Source organism: Camelus bactrianus, chromosome 6 (assembly GCF_048773025.1).
Source record: "Camelus bactrianus isolate YW-2024 breed Bactrian camel chromosome 6, ASM4877302v1, whole genome shotgun sequence".
In the NCBI taxonomy this organism is placed as follows: domain Eukaryota; kingdom Metazoa; phylum Chordata; class Mammalia; order Artiodactyla; family Camelidae; genus Camelus; species Camelus bactrianus.
This window is the reverse complement of record NC_133544.1, coordinates 83,000,049-83,020,472: the sequence shown is the minus strand read 5'-3', so window position 1 is coordinate 83,020,472 and position 20,424 is coordinate 83,000,049. Positions and strand designations below refer to the sequence as shown.

Genomic DNA, 20,424 nt, shown 5'->3' with positions numbered 1-20,424 from the left:
CCTTGATCCAGTGTGTGGGAAATGCACCGAGAGAGGTTAAGTTCTGGTCTGAAATCACAGAGTTGTTATTGAATCATCTAGAGGAGGATCTAAGGAGTCAGCCTCGAGTTAATACTTTTTTTTTTAAAAAAAGTAACATGTTTACCTATATGGGACCTCAAATGTTAGTCAGAGAACCTCAGTGAAGGCATTTTATACATTATAATAATCCAGTCCTGGTGACCAGCAGCTGCTGCTGTCAGCCCTGGTGCCTGGGCCCTTTCTGATCTCTTTGTTTCTTGGTTGTCAGACACACAGACAACCTTGTGGGGTGACATGGTCCACATGAGCCCTATTTTGCTCTACTGTTTGTCCTGAGGGAGACTTTGACTATTCTTGGCACCTTTCACGGCATCTGAGAGCTGGCCACCAGACGTTGGTTTAGGAGATTCTACTTGTTCAGGGCATGGTTGAGTGGCAGGGAAACTAGGCATTACATGAAGGATGCTTTCCTAAAGGAGTTCCTGAAGCAGTAGGAATTCGTCTGCCTTTTTGAGGGTACTTCTTGGACACTTCAACTGAAATGATGGATTTGCTCTTCTCCTCTCTATCTCCTCTTGATCTGATAAGCACTGGATCTGACATAAACTCTTGAACTTTCTAACTCAAATTTCTGGAAAGCCTTTGGGTTCCAGGATATTTCTTGAACATTCACATGTCACATAAGATACAGAATGACTTTTCATTATTTTTAAGCTGTTGTTCAGAAATTAATGCAATACTGCATTCTTTTACGATGTAGCGTGACACCAGTATATAGTCCATAAACTTAGATGACCTCTGTTGTCTGTGAGTGTTGTATTAGTTTGTTCACATGTTCGGTCCAGAGATCCCTGCGGATCCCAGGACGAATCAACAGAGTCTGAAACCAGTAGTGTTTCTTACTATCATTGGAAATAGCCTTGCTCTTAAATTATTTTTTTCAATTTGACTCCATTCTGAACCTCCGTGCTTGTTCCGCAAAGTTTGGTCAGCCCCCTAGGAGCCGACTTACCGTTTATATGTTAGTATTTCTTACCAAAAGGAAAGATACTGGGGGAAAAAAAAACCTGCTTTGGCATCATCTCTTTGCACCTTTAGCGACTCCCTGCTGTCCTTACCTACCCAAGTGCCTGCCAACTACTTGGGACATCCATGGTGAGGATGCATCATCCCCAAACTGGTCAAAGAAAACCCAAGGGATCCCTCAAAAGACGTGAAAAATTCAAATCCCACTGTGAGCTCACAACTCTTTGAAAAAGTGAAAAGTTAATCGAGGCTTTGTCATAAAGAGAGAGTAACAGCACCCGATGTGTGGCTGGCTTGTTACCGTCTGCATACACAGGTCCATTCCCTGTGCACAGCTAAGCCAGTCCTGCGAGGTTAAGAAGTTGGTCTTCTGTCAGGTGTTTTGTTAACTGGACAGATAACAAGGCAGATAGGAGTATGGCAGTGAGAACCAGACTAACTTGCGTTCTAATGCCATAGGCCTCTTCCACTTCCTGAGTGTGGGACAAGTTACATAGTACTGCCACATTTCAGAGTCCCACCTGGTGAAGGATGATAATGCTGTTTACTTCATGCATCCATCATGGGAATTAATAATATAAAATACCTAAAAATCACACAGTTTCTGCCATATGATATGTGCTTTTTAAACACGAGTGATTATTATTAAGGAAAGAAAGTAGACCAGTTGTCTGAAAGATTTCTCAGGTTCTGTGTTTATAGGAGTGTGCAAATTAGTCACACAGTAACTTCCATCCCAGCAAGTAATGCTAATAGCTATAAAGAGAATCTCTTCTAAATTCCAATATTTATTTTTTCAAAAATTGCTAAACCAGTGGGAGTATTAAAACATTTGAAAAGGGACCACCTCAAAATACAGCTGGATACCTGGGGGTCAGTTAAATCCATCTAAAAGAAAAGCCAGGGGGGATTAACAGCCATTACTGGAAAAACTTGATTTACAGCAGCTACAAACAGACCTCTTCTGATCGCACAATTACCCAGTGTTCCCAGAAAGGATGTAGTTGTCAGTAGTTGGACTGGATTAGACACAATACTGGACTAATCACTGGCTGGATGATCTCATCCTAAAGGAAGAGCCAGGACAGAGCACGGGCCAGTTTGTGCTGGGCGTGTGTTTGTAGCTGCCTGATAATTCTTCTCCCTTTGAAACATCAAAAAAGCCATAGTAAAGGCCAAATGCCCACTGACATCTTCATTCAAGGCTGCGGATGTCCTGAAAGACACCTGGATATAGTTATCCCTTTTTAGGAGTCTGGCTGTCATTGTCTGGCATTCTTCCTGCAGTGACCCTGCAGGAAGGGTGAACTTAGAGCCCCACAGACTGGTGCTAAGCAGCTTTTAAAGGAAGAGTGAATGTCACTTAGGATTACATTTCAGGTCCCTGTGTCAATCAGCCGGGCTTAACAGGACCCTGTGAAAAAAAGTCAGGCAGGAAAAATAGGTGTAATTAGTGGCTGGGGTGGAGGGGACAAAATATCTTTTGTTGGTGGATTTCATCTGTAGAAGTGCTCTCATCTGTTCTTTCAAAGCTGGGGATGTCAGTGATACAGGAGGGAATCTGGCGCACAGACATGGCACGCTGTCTTTGCTGATTATTCTGGATCTGCCTCTCAGCTTTCCTTCTCAGCCTTATCTTGCTCTGTGTGCAGGTGGTTGGCCTCCAAGGACTGTGCAAACCAGGACCTCTTGCCTTTCAGCTACTGGTTGAAATGGCCAATGGGAGGAACCAAAAGGAGACTGGCATATGGGAAGCAAAGAAGTGGCCTGTTTATTTCTTTAGTCCCTTCTCTTATCTCTCTACTTGAGGCCACAACTCCAGTTGGATGGCCCTTCAGTGACTATTGGTAACCATTCTGTCTGCTTGCTTCCTGTTGTTGGTTGTCCAGGAGGCCTCGCCATCCTTCCTAGTTCCCTTAACTCCGCCTGGCTTTCCTGAATGGTCCCTTTATTCAGCTCTCTGCAGTCATCCTTCTGAGTGGGCTGTTTCCTGCTGTGACATTGTTTCTAAAGGAGCCTGTGGAAGAAAGGATGTAATCCTTCCTCAGTGTAATCATGGGTTTCTTTCAGCTTTCCCTAAATGCCTGTTAGGAATTAGAGAATTAGTAACCTGGCCTCTTTATGTTGCTGACTGTTGGTTCAAGGCCTAAAGAGGGATTGAGCACTGGAATATTTGGCGGTGTGGTGCAGTGAGCAAAATGCAGACTTGAGAATAACAGTACATATTTGGAAATTAATACATTTGTAAATAAACCCCTGGGACAATAAAGGTACCATGAGGGAAACTGAAAATACTTTGAACTGAATTAAAATGAAGCCAAAACGTAAAACTTACAATGTTAATATTTTTGCAGGTGCAAGTCTAACATATATATTAAAAAAAAAAAATCAGTTTCTGTAGTCCAGCAAAGAACAATTAGAGAATAAAATTTTTAAAATTACCATATAAAGTGGCACCAGAAAACAAGAAATAACTACAGATACAGTTAACAAAATATGTGCTTGACCTATATCCTGAAAACTGCCAGACATTGCTAGGAGAAACGGACGTAAATGTTCATGGATCAGAAGGTTCAGTAGTATTCAGATGTCAGTTCACCTCAAAATGCTCTGTAGATTCACCGCAATGTAAGATATTTGCAGTCTTTTGTTTGGTAGAAATTGAGCTGCTTCTAAAACTTATATTAAAATGTTAGAAAAAATATAAGGCAATTAGAATATGCTAAATAATTTCTGGAAAGAAAAGGTTGGATGACATACTGGTTTAAAGGATTTCCATAGTGATAGCAAACAAGACAGTGTAGTATTAACATAATAAGCAGAGATCGAGGAAACACAATTGAAACAGAATAGAAAGTCCAGAAATAGACACACATATTGTGTGTGTATCTGTACATAAATTGAAAATATGTTTTTTATTTTATTATAATTTTTTAAAGTACCTCAGTCTTTACCTTACACTGTACACAAAAATAAATTCAAAATGAATCAAAGACTGAAACGTAAAAGTTAAAACTACAAAAATTCTCAAAGACAGCGTAGGATAAGAAGGATAGAATATTCTTGACCTTGGTGTGTGAGATCTGTTAGGACACAGAAAACCTGACTCATAAAAGAAAAAAGTTGATAATTGGGCTAAATTGAAATTTAAAACTTCTCAAAAAACGCCCTTGAGAAGGTGAATAGGCATGACGCAGAAGACTAAGATGAAATTGCGTCTATGTATGTATCTGTATATGTGTGTGGATATTCAACCTGTTCATAACACAAACTAATTAAAAATGAGCAAAAGATTTGACTAGGTCTTTCACATGTGCGGGTGTACAAATGGCTAATATGCACATGTAAATATGTGTAGTAGAAATCTTAATTATCCGGGGCAAATTGCCTAAGTGTTTCTGAGTTTCAGTTTCCTCATTTTCCCACTGTAGAATGTAAAATCCACCAGGGTGAGTAGTGTTTTATCTGCGTTTTAACTGATGCAGAGCATAGAACCGTGCTTGGCACATTGAAAAGCCTCAAGTATTGAAGTAAAGACAATAATAATAATAAGTTATTGAATAAATTTGTGAAATGGGACTAGTACCTACTGTATAGGATTGCTTTTGGTTTTCACTACAAGACTGCATCTAACTATTATATACTGTAGGCACTCAGTAAATATTAACTCATTTTTTCCACTTGAATTTTCAATTACCACAGTACACAAAATGCCAGCTACAATTCAATGGATAGGATTGCTTAAAACAGCAATAATTATAATAAAAGAAGGGAAATGTGCTTGTCAGTTCAGTGACACGGGATGTGCTGTATTTTTTTTTTTTTTGGTGGAGGGATTATGTAGATCAGTCCACACTCTGCCCTTTCTTTACCAAAGAAGCCATCAAGATGAAAACATTAACTTATTTCAGTAGCTGTGTGAAATATGAAAAATGTGTCATAGAGCACTGTACTAATGCTACTTGCTGCTGCCATAAATCAAACTGAGTGTGTATATAGGAGCAGAGGGATATTTCTGAGGATAATGGGGGATCGCTTTAATTTTTAGAATTATATTAACTGGTCAAAATTTAAGGACAAAGCAGATTCTTCCAGATAAAATAAAATTTATTATTTTTCCAGATTCTAATGGACATTGTTTTTGTCTGGGCTGTCAAGACATCCCTTACCATTGTTTACCAAGGAAATTATTTTCTAAGAAGTAGACAAATCTTTGCAGAGTTTTACGCTTACTAAATTATAATGGAGAACTTCTACTTTTAATATTAACTTGCTGTTTATTTGGGCATTTGGCTTCACACTCAGGGAGCTTCTGTGAAACAGTATAGTCATTCAAGAGATTGTGAATACAATTATATTGCTGGAAAATTACTGGAATGATGAGTTCCCAAAATAGAAAATTAAGACTTAGCCCTAAGCACTTTAGAGACAAGATAAACACAGAATTTCAGTGCACCAAATAGGCAGTATTGTACTGGAAAGAGTAATAGAAACTCATAAGCATTTCTGTGTGTGTGCAGGGGGGTGATCAAGTTAATTAGAATGCTTTATCGTGAAGAATAAAAGACAGCACTTTCAAAAATGTCAGCTATTTTTCATCAAAAACTAGATAAAAGAGACATTTTACACATGAAGGTAATGTTAAGAGTGTGTCTTTACTGGGAGTTAAAGTGGAATATTCTGGAAAATCTCTACTAGGCAGACTGGTTAATTTTGTCAGTCTTTCAGGGTAATTGAAGGAGACTTTTGGGAAGTTAACATGTAGGGAGACCCCATCATGACTCATGACTGGATGTGATTTCTTAGAGCTGATGTTGGTTAATACAACAATCTAAGAAAAGAGGCAAGGGGCAGCCTTTGTGCCCCTAAGTGGACTCTTCTCCATTACCACGTGTTTCATCTCAGGGGTAAAAGTAGAATTGATGCAGAAGGAAGGTGAATAGCTTGTCCATGGTACATAGCTGCTAAGGAGCATGAATAGAACAAAAAATGTTACTGATATAACAAAGAAAATCCTTGAAACTTCTGACTCCTATTAGATTTAGAAATTAAGCTGGTTGTCAAATAAACTTACGTTATTTCTTTGATGGAGAACAGTACATTAATCAGCTGCATTTGGTTTCCAAGACTCCGTTGCATGAGGCAGGTGGGTTCATTTTGACTGAGCTCACTCCAGGATGGTGACTGTCAGTTCACACAAGCAGGGCTGCCTTGTACGTTTGTGGCACCCAGCTGCCCTGACCACATTACCTCTGCTGAAACCCATTTTCATCAGGCTAGCTATCTAGATTTATATTTGTTTTAGACATTGAGTGTTTTGCTCTCTGGCAGGATTTGTGACTGTAATCAATTTCAGACCATATATTGTAGTTTCATCTATGTGAGAAAGTTTGGTTTCCTCCTTTGGATGCTGAAATGAATTCCCACGACCATGATAGGCAAGTCTAGCAACATTCTTTGTGTGGACAGAATGTCCTCTGGGTCCTCCTGCAGTGTCTCAGAATGTTCTAACTCCCAGTTATCACCACTGTGTTTGAACATGTCTGGACCAGTTTGAGCCAAGTGGATAGGAACTTGGTCCCGATAAATAAACAGAATTAGATGGTGGTGTGAGCTGAGACATCACTTTGAGCAAAGGCTCAGAGGCCAGACTAAATGGCATAGTAGTTATGGGTGTTGGGGAGTGAATAGGGAGTACAAATGAAGAGATCAGCCTGGTTAAAGCAAACAATAAATGTGTGGAAAATGGACTTATGACTAGGGTGGGGCCAGATTTCTGCCTGTATTGAATTCCAGGCAAGGAGCTCTAGGCAGTGCCTCAAGATGGATTCAAAATAAAACAATATATGGAGAACAATGTAGTATCAAGACAGGAGAGAGGGGAACAGGGCACAACCACTGAAGGAATGACACAGCGATAGAGGACAGGACAAACTGGTTACAACCAAGATGGTGAAAGATTTGACTTCCAGTAGACCTTAAGGCTCATGGCGCACCCACAGACACCATTGACAGTTCCTAGGCTGACCATAAAAGGTCAAGAAGTAGGTGGGGCTCAATTCCTAGGAATCCTCACCCTTTCCCCAACATAGTGGAATAATCCTCCTACTCATTAATATATGACAGTACCGAGCCCATAAAAACTAACAGCCCTGCTCCTCGTGATTGCTCTCTCTCTTGCCTTCTGAGATGGTCTGGGCTCTATTTGCAGAGTGTATATTTCCCTGAATAAACTTGCTTTCACTTTCCTACGCCTGGCTCTTGAATTCTTGCCTGCACAAGGCAAGAATTTATTCTCTGGCAGCAGTACTATTACCATATTCTAGACTAGAAGCAGTGATAATACAACTTAAGAAAAAGCAAATTTCAAAGCCATTATTAACAAAAATAACAAGAATTAGTTGATATATCACCAAACTCATCAGTATTTACCATGTACCTCATTATATTCATTGGATCAAATTTGCCTATCACTAAGATAGTATCGTGATTTAGAGATCAAAAACCAACCTGATAAATAAGCTGTCACTAGGGAAGTAGCCAGTCCGTGGAGGATGTATTCTTATACCCAGTGTGGACCACAGACTGGACAAACTATGTGTAACTTTGACAGAAGAAAGGCAGTCAAGGTTTTCTTTCTCTTCCATCTCGCTCCTTCACCCCAGCTGGACTTGAGATGCCAGCGGCCTCCGGAGCTCTCAGACTTCTCTTCTCTTCTCCGGTGACAGAGAATCATCCTGAAGGACTAGGGGTCACACATTTGGAATCAAAAGGTTACTACATTGGCAGCTAGAGATTTGAATGAACTTGACTTGTCCAAAGAACCATGGAAATAATAGAGAGAGAAAACTCTTAAAACATATGACTCATATTAGAGTTTTATATTTCTGGCTGCCAAATAGTGCGTCTCAGGACACCTCTCAGAGGACATTCGTCAGGTCGCCTCTGGATACTGTACTTGGATGCAGCACAGTATGGATTTCTGAGGCTTTCCGAGTCCTGTCCTCTGTGCACCTGCATCAAAGGGAAGCTTTGGCTTGTTCATTTGATAATTGTTTGCTCAATATATTCAAGAAACTTTGAGCTTCCAAACCTTCAGGATACAGAAATACAGGTTTAATGATGGAAGTGGATAAGTAAACACATGCATAGGATAGAAAAGGGGCATCTGTATGTGTATATGCTGGGGGATCCCGTGGTTTTCTATGGAATTGTGACTTTTGGGAAATGAACAGACTTGAGAGTCCATTTTATTTATTTATTTTTTGGGGTGATGTGGTAAGTAGGTTTATTTGTTTATTTGCTTTTAATGGAGGTACTGGGAATTGAACTCAGGACCTCATCCAGGCTAAGCATGTGCTCTAAAAATGTGACTTTTGGATTTGAGTTAAAGGAGGATCACTAGAAACTGGCTCAATGAGAAAGGATGAAGGCAAGGGCGTTCCAGGCTGAGGACAGAGCTGTAATTCAATTCCTATTTAGACATTTTATCAGTTCAGAAAGATGTTTATAGTATCATGAGGACATTTGAAAGTCATTTATTCTCTGAAAGCTTGCTTTTTCTCTCATTCAAAAATAAGTGAAAGCTTCACATGAAGACTGACAGTGGCAGAAAGTCTAAAGGAAAAGAATTCCTTCAAACACTTAGTGTGACAGGTCAGAGGACCATGCCCTCCAGAAAACTGGAGAGATTGGTGAATCTGAGGTGTCACTGGGTTCCTTAATAATGATGGAGGTCTCTGTTGAAGGGAAGAGAGGGCTAACAGAGTGCTTTCTGTAGATTTCTTATCTCAGCCTGGTTTTATCTGTTTCAAAGGAGACCATGTTTATTTGGCAGGAATATGTGGAATTCCTCCTCCAGCAGGGAGGCATGAACATTAATAGGGACCCGGCTTTCCAGTGGGAAGGATGTTCAATTTTATCTTCAAAATAGTGTGTTCACTGAGCAACCATGGAGTCCAGAAAAAAAATCATCTTTGCTAAAAAGATGTCTGTCTCAGGACTTTGAATGCTCTCACTTGCATAGTGGCAGATTCCAGTACAATTTTTTTTCTCTAAATAGTAAATATATATGAAAGAGTCATCAGAGCCACACACTGATTTTTTTTAAAAATCAACAAAAAAGGACTTAATATTTCCAGTATGAAGAAATAGTCATGTTTGTATTTATTCAATGGATAACTTAATTAGCTGTTGAAGTTTTGTTAGACATTTGTTCACCGTGTTCGTCTGTGTTTCTTCGGGAAAGACACAGTAGAACTTTGGCAACTCTCTGCATGATGTTAAATGAAAAGCCATTCTCCAAATGTCGGGTGGTATTTTTCCCTGAGGTGACATTTAGCAAGTGTCGTGCTCTGTTCTCCAGGACTGGTAGCTCTCATCATATACTTCACACACCCTCATTGTCAAGCTTCCTACATCATTTATGACACGGCTCCAATCACAGAATGTTCTTTAAACAGTGCTCCTAACATTTCTATCTTGCCATTGCTTGTTAACGTTGAACCAAAATAGTTTTTTATAAAACAATCAACAAAAATGTATTTAAATCCCTACTCAAAAATCTCATAAAATCTTTTATTGAAATGCTATTTAAAATTGAATATAGTTTTCAGAAAAGGGGGGAAGGGAGCTAATATTAATGTCTGTTTTGTGCCAGAGGGCATTGTATGGCTTTTTTCTTAATCAGTTCTCAAAACAAACTGGGGAGATGGGTTATTATGTTCTATTTACAGAAGTGGAAATTGAAACTCAGAGGTTAAATGGTCATTCAGGTTCACACAGTTAATGCTGAGCAAGACTTTGAGCTTGAGTCTGCAGGCGCCAAAGCTCTTCCTCATCCTCTTACATTCTGTCAGTCGCAGGGAATCCCGACACTTTGGGGTGCCGTGGACTCTACAGCTGCAGAGAAGTGTTAAGATTCACTTCTGTTTCGGGAAATAGCTAACTTAATGTCTAGCATCTCAAAACCACTGAAATCAAACAACCACACAGAACAATTAAACAATGACAACAACAACCCCAGCCTAAAAAAATCTTCGTATCTCTGACAATGAGATTTGAGATGTTTTGTCCAAACAGTTTTAAAATACCAACAAAAGTGAAATGACCTTAATTTATCTAATTTCAGGAGCAAAAACATAAAATCATTAAAACAGATAAGGAACCTTCCCACACAATACCCAAGGAAGGGTGAGATTTATCTGAATCACTTAGTTTTCTCCACCAAGATTCATAGAATTGTTTAACATTTTAAAAACATTTTCAGGAAGTCAGATCCTGTTTAATAATAACAATCACAAATGCTGTAGATCCTCAAAGCAACTGTCGACACATAAAAAAAGTTAGCACTCTTGTGGGATGCTTTTTTTCTTAAATGGATAATTAAGTATTGGGTGAATAAGCATGTAAAAAGCTTTTACTGAGTGTCTGAAATAGATGCTTGTTATGTCAAGACTACACTGCAGTTAGTAAGAGGGACACGGATCAGAACAGAAAAGCAAAAGTCAAAATCAGCAACAAAATCTTAGCACAGGAGCCCCATATATGAAAAAAGAACAAGCTACTTGGCATTAAATGCAAAAGGAAATTCCCCAGGGAAGGGTTAAATAAAGGGGCATTTTAAACTGTGTATTCAGACAGGATCTCAGTCTCACTAAGCACTATGTGAAGCTTTACATGTATCTTTTATTCCTGAAGGAGTCCTTTTCTTTTCTCTCTTGATGATGATGTTGGATAAAAATACACTCTAGGGCACGTGCAGAAGCTGTAAGTTTTGCTTGAGAATAACTGGAGTTCTCTATTTCCAGCTCAGGACTAGGTAACAGATATTTATTATCTTGGGAAAAATAAGTTTTTGTGGACTTTTCTGGTCACTCAGTTCTTCTGTGAATGCTTTAGCCTTTGCAAAGGCCACTGCTATCAAAAAATAAGAGATAGTATTATTGGTTCAATTAAGACTTCTTACCTACCTGACAGAATTCAATTGTCTATGCTTTTCAAGATTAAAAAAAAAGATATCTTTAAAAATTACTATGAATGCTAGTTGTAGGAAATATGAAACAGAGGAGTAAAATAAGGGAAATATAATCCATTACCCTATCACTCATTATTAATATTTAAGAATTTATCTAAAATAATAATTTAGAATATTTAGTTATTCATTCATTTATTATGTCTCTTTCCACATATATGCCTGTATGAGCAACTACTGCATAGGAACGTAATAATGAGCAGAACAGATAAAATTCATGTCAGAGCATCTAGGGTGTATTTTGGGAGAGGGCACAGTTAATTATTAACCAAATAATCACACAAACATAAAATTGCCACTATGATTTAGTGCTATGTAGAGAACCATATGACACGATGAGGTAGATTAAGAGGAAATGTCAGATTATCAGGAATAAATAAAAATATTTTATTGAGACATTGAGGAAACTATCTTATCAGATAAGTTTCCTGATAAAGAAGATTTGAGACAAGATAGTAAGACTGAGTAGAAAATAAGAAATAAGCGAATTAGCAATAAAAAACCTCCCTACAAATAAAAGCCCAGGACTGGACGGCTTCGTGGGGAATTCTACAAACATACAAAGAAGAACTCATACCAGTCCTTCTCAAACTCTTCCAGAAGAATTTAAAAGGAGGGAATACTCCCAAACTCATTCTATGAAGCCACTATCACCCTGATACCAAAACCAGGCAAAGACATCACCAAAAAAGAGAATTACAGACCAATGTCACTGATGAACATACATGGAAAAATCCTTACCAAAATATTAGCAAACAGAATCCAACAGCACATAAAAAAGATTATACATCATGATCAAGTGGGGTTCATCGCAGGGACACAAGGGTGGTTCAACATATGCAAACCAATCAGTGTAATTTATCACATCAACAAGAGAAAGGACAAAAACCACATGATCATCTCAATAGATGCATTTGATAAAATTCAAATAAAAACTCTCACCAAAGTGGGTATAGAGGGAACATATCTCAACATCATAAAAGCTATATATGACAAACCTACAGCCAGGATAGTACTCAATGGTGAAAAACTCAAAAGCTTCCCACTAAAGTCTGGGACAAGACAAGGCTGCTTACTATCACCACTCCTATTCAGCATAGTCCTGGAAGTCCTAGACATAGCAATCAGGCAAGAGAGAAATAAAAGGGATCCAAATTGGAAAAGAAGAGGTAAAAGTATCACTATATGCAGATGACATGATACTAGATATAGAAAACCCTAAAAGGTCCACACACAAACTACTAGAAATAATCATTCAGCAAGGTAGCAGGTTACAAGATTAATGTTCAAAAATCAGTTGCATTTCTTTACACTAATGATGAATCAACAGAAAAAGAAGGTAAGGAAATAATCCCCTTTAAAATAGCACCCAGAGTAATAAAATACCTAAGAATAAATCTAACCAAGGAGGTGAAAGACTTATACACAGAAAACTATAAAATACTGATTAAGGAAATTAAAGAAGACTTTAAAAAATGGAAAGATGTCCCATGCTCCTGGATCGGAAGAATCAACATTGTTAAAATGGTCATACTGTCCAAGGCAATGTACAGATTTAATGCAATCCCTATCAAATTACCCAGGACATATTTCACAGAACTAGAACAAATCATAATAAAATTTCCATGGAACCACAAAAGACCTAGAATTACCAAAGCATTACTGAAGAAAAAGAAAGAGGCTGGAGGAATAACTCTACCAGACTTCAGACAATACTACAGAGGTACAGTCATCAAGACAGCATGGTATCAGCACAAAAACAGACACATGGACCAATGGAACAGAATAGAGAGCCCGGAAATGAATCCACAAACTTTTGGTCAACTAATCTTCAACAAAGGAGGCAAGAATATACAATGGAATAAAGACAGTCTCTTCAGCAAATGGTGTTGGGAAAACTGGACAGCAGCATGTAAAGCAATGAAGCTAGAACACTCCCTTACACCATACACAAAAATCAACTCAAAATGGATCAAAGACTTAAACATAAGACAAGATAAAATAAACCTCCTAGAAGAAAATATAGGCAAAACATTATCTGACATACATCTCAAAAATGTTCTCCTAGAGCAGTCTACCCATCAATAGAAATAAAAGTAAGAATAAACAAACTTAGCTTCTGCACAGCAAAGGAAACCATAAGTAAAACAAAAAGACAACCTACAAAACGGGAGAAAATATTTGCAAATGAAACCGACAAAGGCTTGATCTCCAGAGTATATAAGCAGCTCATACGACTTAATAAGAAAAAAACAAACAACCCAATCCAAAAATGGGCAGAAGACCTAAACAAGCAATTCTCCAAGGAAGACATACAGATGATCAATAGGCACATGAAAAAATGCTCAATATCACTAATTATCAGAGAAATGCAAATCAAAACTACAAGGAGGTATCACCTCACACCAGTCTGAATGGCCATCATTCAAAAATCCACAAACGACAGATGCTGGAGAGGCTGTGGAGAAAAGGGAACCCTCCTGCACTGCTGGTGGGAATGCAGATTGGTGCAGCCACTATGGAAAACAGTGTGGAGATTCCTCAAAAGACTAGGAATAGACTTACCATATGACCCAGGAATCCCGTTCCTGGGCTTGTATCCAGAGGGAACCCTACTTCAGGATGACACCTGCACCCCAATGTTCATAGCAGCACTATTTACAGTAGCCAAGACATGGAAACAGCCTAAATGTCTGTTAAACAGATGTCTGTTAAACAGCCTAAATGTCTGTTAAACAGGATAAAGAAGAGGCGGTGTATTTATACAATGGAATACTATTCAGCCATAAAAACCGACAACATAATCCCGTTTGCAGCAACATGGATGTCCCCGGAGAATGTCATTCTAAGTGAAGTAAGCCAGAAAGAGAAAGAAAAATACCATATTAAATTGCTCATATGTGGAATCTAAAAAAAAAAAAAAGTGCAAAACAGAAACAGACTCATAGAGATAGAATACAAACTTGTGGTTGCCAAGGGGGGTGGGGATTGGGAAGGGACAGACTGGGATTTCAAAATGTAGAATAGATAAACAAGATTATACTGTATAGCACAAGGAAATATATGCAAGATCTTGTGGTAGCTCACAGTGAAAAAAATGTGACAGTGTTCATGTATAACTGAAAAATTGTGCTCTACACTGGAATTTGACATTGTAAAATGACTATAACTCAATAAAACATGAAAAAAAAATTAGAGATTTATAAAAACACGTTACTGTGGATACTACTGAAGAGAAGGGAAACAAGGATGTTCAAGACTGACAGCTGTTAATAATAAGATTACTATAAACTTGAAATCACACACACACACACAAAGGAGCTATCTCTATGCAACTTGTGTAGACCTGGGTACTAGAGGTGAGAAAGAAAAGGTGGGCAAATCTGAGAGATACCTAGAAGCTTAAACAGATAATCCTTGGTCACAGAGGGGGTGTGGGAAGTTAGGGAGATTGTGGTACATTGACCCCTAAGTTGTTGGCTTGCCTAACTCAACAGGAAATAAGTACTGTGACAGAAAGAGTTAAGGTAGTTGGGTCTGAAGGGAAGTTTCTGAATTCTGCTTTGAGCAAGCTGAGTTTTATGCTTCAGAGTTTTATGTTGAAATATCAGTAAGCAGTTGGGTATGAATGTTCAGGAGTGGCCTATGCTGGTAAAATGTATCTGGGATCTTGGGGTAGTATGATAATTGAAGCTATAGTTATGGGTGACTTAGCACTGCTGGGATTTTTTTTTTCTATTTTTCTTTTTTTTTTTTTTTAAGTCAGTCCCTTACTTGAAGTGATGAGGCCGAGAGAAGAATGTCTAATAAGCTTGTGATCAGATGCAACTTCATTTTTTCCCATAGGTGTTTTGAAGAGCTATAACTTTCTCATACAATAAAGGTTGGGAACAGGACAAAGGCAATTAAGGTTGTTTTACATATTTTAAAATATCATTGTCCTATGCTTATGCTAAAATTTGATTACCTCATCTATGGAATATGGGTAGGCAGCTAGATCTTTCTGCCACAGAACATGTGGAGACTGGGTTTAATTCCAGGCCCTGCTAATGCGCTTTGTTACCTTTAAAAAGCCCTCTGTGAAGAATAAATGACATACTGTATGTAAAAATGTTGTTTAGTAAGTGATATACAATGTTAGCTATTGTTATTATTTCTGGAGTGACTAGCTCTGTAGGTACTTGAAAAGTAGTTCAATTTTTGTTATAAATGTTGCAAGACTACTTAGATTGAAAATTATTGCTCCAGAGATAAAAGCTATTCTTTTAAATTATTGAAGTATAACTTTATATATTGCTTTCCTATTTCATATTACATTCTAGACCCATATTTTCCCATAATTCTCATAGCTATCAATTTTATTGGTTGTATAAAATGACAAAATGACTGTTTTGTAAATTTGCTGCTACTTTAGTAATTTTTATGAGTGAAGAAGAGAACCCACCCCTTTTTTCTTTGATTCATGCGTTACTGAATTCTTTTAAAATTTCAGAAAAGAAACTTTAAATGGTGTATAATCTAATAAAATTTTGAATCACTATGTTGTACACCTAAAACTAATACAATACTGTAAATCAACTTTACTTTTAAAAAACAATTTTAAAAAAGCAAGGAAAAATTCTAGAAAAAAATTCTAGAAAAGTATTAAGTATTGCGGAAAGCAGGACATTTTCCCTTTTTCCTCATTTTAAAGGGATCTTTTCTTGTGATGAGAGCTACTGATTTATTCCTTATTTTCTCTAAACTTTTACCTGGCATGTTTGTGGAATTTCACAATTTGTAGCACCCAATGAGAGAATCATTTAAATTTTGTATATCAATGTCATACATTTTATTAATGGACTTCCTAATATTAAATCTGTGTTCCTAGGAGAAATTTACTCTCACAGATAATTTTCTTACAATGCTCTTGAATACAGTTTAGCATAACTTTATTTACAATTGGAATTTTATTTAAATTGAGATTATTGATCTATTACTTGTGGCAGGATAATAATAGAAACATAGTTTTTACCAAGTGTGTCATTTATTATTTGAGCATTTTACATAATTCATTTAATCCTCTCAGTAACTCCAACCCTGGGAATATTGTTGTTACCCCCACTTTGCAGATAAGACAGCTGAGACACTGTTGTCTTTCACAGTGGAAATCAATGTTAAATTCGCTTCGTAAAATACATTGAGTAGTTTCCTTTTTTTTTTTTTTTTTTTTTAATATTCTGGCATTTCATAGGGTGTGGAGGGGAACTGCTTCTTGGACATTTGAATGAATTCACCAAAAAGATGAAATTTCCCCCAGAACTTTTGGGGAGAAGATTCTTGTATAATAATTTGAGGGTCGTTCATAGTTAACAGCTCATCCATCCTGGCTGCTTCATCACGAGTCACTGCTGATGTGGCAGAAAGAGTAATGCTGGCTTTCTCTCGGGGAACAGGGGATGCCTGCTTTGCTCAGCCTCCCTTGCAATTAGTGGCCTTACAGTTAGGTCAGTGGAATGTGGATGGAAATAATGTGTGCTACTTCCATGACTGCCTGAAAATGGTCTGTGTGACTTTCAGGGTTATCTTCTTTCTTGTCTAGATGGCTGCAAGTGGAGGAAGGATGCTGAAGTCACTGTCCAAAGAAAAGCTGCCCAGGACTCAGCCAACTCACATCCGGTTTGCTGTGAGTAAGAAACAAACTTTTATTGTTTTGAGCCACTGAGCGGTTTTGCATTGCTTTCTACAGAAGGTAACATCATTTACCCTGATGAATATATTCGATAGATAAAAGTTTGCCAGAAAAGTGGGCATTTCAAATTTATCCGTGCTTTCAAATTTATCATCATGGAGTTATACACTTCTTAAAAGTTTGTCTTTGTTTGTTTTTCTTTTTTCAAAAACGCATATCTTTCTCATTCCTAGTTTGGTCTATTATTTTGTCTATATTTTCATCTTTTCACTTTTCTAAAAAATGGTTAATTTTATCATTTATTTTATTAGCTTTTAATGTGGGGCTAGTGTGGTGTGAACATTCTCTTTCTTCCCTCCCTTCCTTCCTTTCTTCCTTCCTACCTATTTGATGAGATTTCCTTTGTGGCAGGATATTTGATTCATATTTTTAAATGCTCTATATTAGCTTGAGAAAATATGTGCACTGTTTATAATGTTTGCAGATTTCAAGACTGATCAATTCTTTCTGGTTGAAGTATATATTCAGATGTTATATATTGTCCATTATATTTCAGTGTGTCAGAATCTTTTAAAATTTCAACCAATGTTTGCTTTTAGTCCTTATCCCTGTGTCCTGTGTCTTTTATTTGTAATTGAAACATTTGACATACAGCACTGTGGAAGTTTAAGGTAAGCAACATGTTGATTTGATGCATTTGTATATTACCATATGTTTGCCATTGTAGCATCTATGTGGTGATATCTCATTGTGGTTTTGATTTGCATTTCTCTGATGATGAAGTGATATTTTGCATTCTTTCATGTGCCTGTTGACCATTTGTATATCTTTGGGAAAATACCCATTCAGCACTTCTGTCCATCTTTAATTGGGTTGTTCGTGTTTTTGATATTGAATTGTATGAGTTGTTTATATATTTTGGATGTTAACCTCTTACTGGATATACGGTTTACAAATATTTTCTCCCATTTGGTAGGTTGCTTTTTCATTTTGTTTGTTACTTCTTTTGGAGTGCAGAAGCTTTTATGTTTGACGTAGTCCCATATATTGATTTTTACTTCTGTTGTTTTGTGCTTTTGATGTTATATCCAACATATCATTGCTGAGACCAGTGTTGAGTACATGCTTCCCTATTTTTTTGATCTAGGAGTTTTAAGGTATCAGATCTTATGTTTAGGACTTTGATCCACTTCAGGTTAATTTTTGTGAGTAGTGTAAGATAGAGATTCAATTTCAGTTTTCTGCATGTGTTTATCTAATTTTCTCAGTACAATTTTTTTAAGAGACTGTCCTTTTCCCCCTGGGCATTCTTGGCTTCCTTTTCAGGTATTAATTGTCCACAGATGTGGGCTTTAATTCTGGGCTCTTTGTTCTGTTCCATTGGTCTATGTGTCTATTTTTATACCAGTACCATACTGTTTTAATTACTATATCTTTGTAGTATAGTTTAAAATCAAGCCATGCGATGCCTCCAGCTTGATACTTCTTTCTCATAGTTGCTAATAGTCTAACACCAAAGTTGATGGAAAGAAGGAATTAAAGAACAGGGTGGAAATAAATAGGGACGAGAAAAACAGTAGAAAAGATCAATAAGACTAAGGGTTAGTTTTTTCCAAAACATAATAAAATCAACAAACCTTTAGCCAGAGTAAAAAAAAAAAAAAAAAAGACTGAAATAAAATCAGACATGGAAGATAATACAACTAATAGTACAGAAATATATAGGGTTGTGAGAGACTGCAGTGAACCATTACATGCCAACAAATTAGATAATCTAGAATAAATGGATAAAGTGCTAGAAATATACAACCTACCAAGACTGAATGAGGAAGAAATAGAAAATCTAAACATACCAATAATTAGGAAAGAGATTGAATCAGTAACCAAAAACCTCCTAACACAAAGAAATACCAGGACCAGATAGCTTCCCTGGTGAAACCTACCAAAAATTTGAAGAAAAATTAGTCTGTCCTTCTCAAACTCTTCCAAAAATTGAAGAGGAAGGAACATGGCAACATTTACCAACTCATTCTATGATGATACAAGAAATATCCCTGGTGAATATAGATGCAAAATTTTTCAATAAAATATTAGCAAGTTGAATTAAGGAACACATTAACAGGATTATACACTATGACTAAGTGGGATTTATCCCAGGGATGCAAGAATAATTCAGTGTATTTAAAGTTCTGTCCCTGTGCTTCATGCTCCTGTTGTCTGTCTCACACATTTGAACCTGTGTGAGAGTCTATTTGGGATTTAAAACCTATGAGTAGAAATTGTGGGTACTTCCATATTGCTTTCCCAAATAGCAGTTCCAGTTTACATACTCACTGGCATTTTTGGAAGGTGAATTTCTTGATAAAATTTCCAATAAAAAACAATTTAGAGTTAATTTGAGATTCTATACATGTTTGGGCCAGTATTCTTTTTAATTGTAAGTATAGTTGATTTACAATGTTGTGTTAGTTTCAGGTGTACAGCAAAGCGATTCAGTTATATTCTTTTTCAGATTCTTTTCCATTGTAGGTTATTAACAGATTATGAGTATAGTTCCCTGTGCTATACAGTAGTCTTTGTTGGTTATCTGTTTTATATTTAGTAGTGTGTATGTGTTAATCCCAAACTCATAATTTATCCCTCCTCCACCCTCTTTCCCCATAAGTTTGTTTTCTATGTCGGAGTCTGTTTCTGTTTTGTAAATAAGTTCCTTTGTATCATTTATTTAGCTTTCACAAATAAGTGATACCAATGATGCTTGTCTTTCTCTGTCTGACTTCACTTAGTAGGGTAATCTCTAGTTCCATCCATGTTGCTGCAAATGGCATTATTTCATTCTTTTTTATGGCTGAGTAATATCCCATTGTATATATATCTTCTTTATCCATTCTTCTTTATCCAGTCGTCTGTTGATGGGCATTTAGGTTGCTTCCATGCCTTGGCTATTGTAAATAATGCTGCTCGGAACATTGGGGTACATGTTATCTTTTTGAATTACAGTTTTTTCAAAATATATGCCCAGAAGTGGGATTGCCAGATCATATGGTAACTCTATTTTTAATTTTTAAAGGAATTTCCGTACTGTTCTCCATAGTGACTGCACCAATTTACACTCCCACCAGCTGTGTAGGAGGGTTATATTTTCTCAGTGCTCTCTCAGTTTTGGCATTTTGTATTTTTCTACAGATTTATCTATAGAAATTTATTAGAGTAGTTTTGTTCATTATTCCTTTTATTATTATTATATTTCTCTTTGATTCATAGTTCCCCTTTTCATTCTGTATTTTTTGCAATAATGTCTTCTCTTCTATTTTTTTGGTTAGTCTTGTCAAAGGTTCATCTATCTTATAAATCCTTTCAGGAAACTAGGTTTTGATTTTGTTAAACTTTTATATAGATTTTCTATTGAAGGATAACCAAATCCCTCTCTTTTTTTTAACCTTTATTTTGTTACTTTTTTCTTTGTTGTCTCTCTGGCATCCTCTCTTGATTGTCTTCCAATTTCAGGTTGGATATTTCACTTATTTTTTTAAATCATTTCTTATTTTTAAAATCAATCTATTTAAGGCTAGAATTACTTCTTTCACATACAAATTCTGAATTCAAATATTCCTTCCTCGCTTCCTCCTGTAAGACAAAGATAATTTGGTAAGATAACTAATTTCAGTTGTAT

The 20,424-nt window shown here is 36.9% G+C and overlaps 1 long non-coding RNA gene across 2 annotated transcripts in view; it reads left to right on the top strand.

Annotated features, from left to right (window-relative positions):
- LOC123612629 (uncharacterized) overlaps positions 1-20,424 on the top strand; it is a 321,171-nt gene that overhangs the window by 188,102 nt on the left and 112,645 nt on the right. For both annotated transcript variants that reach the window (XR_012507672.1, XR_012507671.1), the window contains exon 2: positions 16,662-16,745. This is a non-coding gene — a long non-coding RNA (uncharacterized LOC123612629). The remainder of the gene's footprint in view (positions 1-16,661; positions 16,746-20,424) is intronic.